Source organism: Halyomorpha halys, unplaced genomic scaffold, assembly GCF_000696795.3.
Source record: "Halyomorpha halys isolate HHAL.00 unplaced genomic scaffold, Hhal_1.1 Scaffold261.1, whole genome shotgun sequence".
Lineage (NCBI taxonomy): Eukaryota > Metazoa > Arthropoda > Insecta > Hemiptera > Pentatomidae > Halyomorpha > Halyomorpha halys.
Window position 1 is genome coordinate 1039372 of NW_027116513.1, and position 4594 is coordinate 1043965.

A 4594-nucleotide genomic window follows, 5' to 3' on the forward strand; every position below is an offset into this window, starting at 1 on the left:
TAGGTATGCTAAGGAAAATACGTTTGTGGATAAGTGATCGAAAGCTTGAAACGGAATCTAATAAAATTAATTTAAGGCCATAAAGGTACCAATCCGATTTACGCCATAGTTGTTTTGCCCGTTACAATTATTTAACTTAAAGACCAATAGAAACAGCTCCGAATTAGTTTCTTGGTGTCTAAAAATATAAAGAGAGCGGAACTTTTCGATTCTGTGGACAAACATTTTCATTTCCTGTATGAATTCAACGCTTCTCTATGAATACAAAGGTATTATGAAAGCAAATTAGTGCTGCTATTCTTCTGAATTCCCGTCATGTAACTATAAAGCTGATGAAATATTCAAAAGCTAGATTGCACAATCCAATAATATTTCTTCAAATGAGGAGTGAATAAAAAAAATGCTTAAAAATAAACCATGCCACGATGGACGTTAGAATTATTTATTGCAAAATTAAACTTAAGTGGATATAGTACTCTCCTATTATTTATAGGGAGTAAATAAAGTTTCAAATTAAGTATTTGTTAATTTTATGAATTTACCTAAATCATGTTTGAAAAATAATGTCTTATTAACACAAATCTAGAACATTTAAAAAAAAAAACTTATGACTAAAATTCCATTTTGAATTGAGTTGCCTGGACGTCTGTTTATGATTAGCACTAAAATTTCAGAAACAAATTAATTTAAATGAATAATACGAAACATGTAAAAATGTATGATGCATTGTAATAATGTTTTTACAATATGAATTTTTCTTTCCCCACCTCTCCCAAGAAACAATCGGTGATTCACTTATAAACTGATTACTTTTAATGAATTCTAATGCAAACCTGTGATGATTAAAAGCTTACAACTCTCCAGCCCTAATGTGGCAGTTTATTTAATTTTTTTTCTCGAAATCTTTAGATTAAATTATTATTTAAATATTACCAGCAGTTAACCGTGTAAATTGGTAAAATTTAAAGGATTAAATTGTACCTATTTTTGTAACTGATAAGTATGTGTATATTGGATATATTTCATCTTAGATTTTAAAATAATCCAATTTTTACCTGACTGGGTTTTAGAGTGCTAGGACATTTAGGTTTTTACTTATGAACTCATTTACAATTTGAACAAACAAACAAATTGAACTCATTACAATGGATTTTGAATATTTATTTTTTATTGAGTTTCTTGGGCCAAGAGGTAAAAAGTTGACCCATTAAATTTTTCAACTTTAGTTTTGTCTGCCATAAAAATTACGTTTTTTTTTTTATAATATCGATTTTTTTAAAGGCTAACGCGCATTTATTGGTCGAAAATGTTTCACTCTTTTTTCCTGGCCCAACAACAGGAACCTTAAACAAGATATTGAACTGCTAAAAAAAAAAAATAAAAAAAATATAAACATTTCACTCATTTCTCATTCAGTGCTCAATATTTTATAAACTACTAACTGCTCAAGAACGGTGCTAACTACGTAGTTTCCATGTTTGCCGAAATAAATTCACAAAACTTTGATATCTCTCGGGAAAATGATGAACCTAAAGAATTCTGTTAAGGTACAATTTGAAGCACGTTACACGCACCATAAATTAGTTCATAATGATTATTTCGCTAAGAACAGTCTGACATTTGTCAAAATTAACAAACAAAATGATTTTTTCTTGTTTTTCCAAAAAAAAAAAAAATTAGTTTAGAAAAACTTTATCTCCAGATTTATTGAACATAAAGAACTCTAATAGGGGTCAAATTAAAGCTCAGTACTATTAAATAGTTTATAATGATATTTCAGTTACTTAAACCTTAATTTATAGGGCTGGCATTTTGAAAATGTGCCATATTAGGGCTACATACCCTCAGGGAATTATAAAATGTTTACCATTTTTATATAATAATTCATTGACACCTACTTCAAGATATAGAAATATTTTTTATTAGACTATTTTGGGAGAAAATATCTGTTGTTACATTACACCAATATAGCACCATTTTTCTGGCGGTAGCGAAAGATGCTCTCCTGTAAGGGATGGCAGGCAAACCAATTCTATTCAGAACAATCTTCTGTTAGAGCACTTCAGCTGGAACACAAACAGTTGAAGAAAACCAGCGTTAATGTGAATGAAAGTTCTGGACTACAGAACTACCATTGTATTGATCCCCAGCAGATGAGGGTCAGTCCGCCTCCTTCACCACCTCAAGCTTAATAGCTAATGCACTGGTGTTTCTCCTCTTACCCCCTCGGGTTTTTCTATTCATTATTCTGGAGTTCGATAGTTTGACAACCCAACAGGGTCACTTTCTCAACACTTTCAAAGTCTCCAGTTCCAGCAGCCAGACATGCTTATATCTAGTCATCCAACTGGTTCTATAACTCAAGGTATAGCCAATAGTTTTCAGTTTACCAATCACAATGATGGGAACCATATGCCTTTACACCTGAGAGTAACCCCTTCGTCTCCTCTAATCAGAATTCAAGAAGATAGGACTGTTGATAGAAGGGTCAACACTCTGATTTCTGAAACGGGACCTGGATCTCCGACTGGTAATGCTCCACATTTGCTATTATCAACAGAATCTGTAGGTCCTGAGAAAAACGTATCTGGGTGCCTTCAAGTTCCTTTAAGCGAGCCCTGTTCACGGCTAGCAACCAATGAAGAAGTCCTATTGGAACAGGCTGTGACCGCTATCACTCCATCAGAATTCAGGTGTATTGGTAGAGGACATGCTTTCTGTTAGAGTCTCCGTATGGCTTGCACGTCGAGCTAGAAGTTGGGCGCCAAATATTGAAAAGGAGAAGAATCTCTGGAGATCAGATGCAGTATTCACAGCTTTGCTATCACATCATTGCCATCACATATTTAGTTAACACATTCATTTTACATTTTGCTAAAGCAGAAATAGTCTACTGACAGAGATGTTGTACAATACCTCAGGAAATACTTTGATATTTTTGTCCTTTGCACATTATTATCTTAGTTTTATCTACACTGTTTTAGTACCTTTTATGATAAGATACTTTAAAAGTTGTTGACTTTCTGTTTTACATTAAGTGTAAAACCCTGAGCTAGGTGTTTTCTGTTATAAAGAGGCTAGGGATGGGTAGAAAGTATATTTAAAAGTTTCTTTGTTTACATTTTTTTTTTTATTAATGATAAACTAATGACAAAAAAATCTGTATTTGAACATCTTCATTTTAAGGAGTTTTCAGGTAAACAGGGTTCATTGAAGATGATATTAATTCCAAACTGTTATAGTCAATGTATTTTTTCTGTTCTCGATTCAGTTCTTTGAACTTTAAAAGACAAAATAAATAAAAGCATTGAGATTGAGACTTTTAAAGCTCTGGACTGCTTGGAGTTTGACATAATTGGTGAGTTACAGTGGGATGATTGATTAGGTTAGATTATTTCCTAAGAGAAGGTAAACTTTTTTTTTGGTTCCGTATACAAAAAACAAAAAAAAACTGTACCATGCATAAAGATCTTCTGATCCAAAATGGATTCCATATTGTATTTAAAAAATTGTATTATGGTCCTACATGTTTCAAACTGTACTTATGGTGACTTAAAAGTTGCTTTTGTCTATTAAAAGTCCTAAAAAGTTTATATTAATTTCGTCTATTACTTTTAAAGTGCACTTATTCTAGTTATACAAAATAATGGAAATTTTTTTGTTAAAAGGTTGTATCTAATTTTGTTTTCTATTATAAAAAGTGATCTCTGACCATTGGTAGCCGACAATCAAGTCTGCCGTGAAGTGTTCTTTTAAAGAACAGTGCACTTGGGAAGAGGAGGATAACAGAAGAAATCTTTCAGTCAGATTAAGCATTCAATTGATATTGTAGTTTGTTCAGTTTGAGTAAAATGTTTTCTTAATTTTCATGAAATTGGCCCATTGCTTTCCTCGAACTAATCATTGTGAATTAAACTTTGAATTTTTGTCCCAAGACAAAAATTGGTGGGCGGTATGTTAACGTCATATATATTAATTAAAATGTAAATACTTTAATGAGGCAGTAAATAGATTTAATTACATTATTTAATATGTATTTTGGTTGTTGGAAGTTGACTTTGTTTAAATGAAGAGAATTATACGTGTGAGTGATGGTTGAAATACGGGCTAGTCGGATTATTTGCCACAATACAAGTTGTGGGCACTGGCAGACGTTGCAGCCAAACAAGCACTTGCCCTTCCGGGTCGGGGCGCGGCCATTCTGACACCCCAAGAAATAAGTCTCCCGATGAAAAATTAGCTAGTTGGCAAGCCATGTGAAATGAAAGCCCGCCAAGCAAATAAAAAACTGTTAAAAAACGATTAAACCATGGACCACATCAAACCGTTCCAATCGCAGGGAGGAGGCAGCTATAGCCAGATTGAGAATAGGTCATACGAATTTAACTCATGCATACCTGATCAATAAGCAACCACCGCCAAAATGTCTATACTGCAACAGTGTACTTACAGTTAGTCACATATTTGAGGAATGTCATTTCTATTGCATGGACTTACGTAGATTGGGAGTGGGACCGAGTGTTTCAAATGCCCTGAATGATGACCAAAAAAACATAGAAATGGTTTTAATTTTCTTAAAAAGGAATAATCTTTT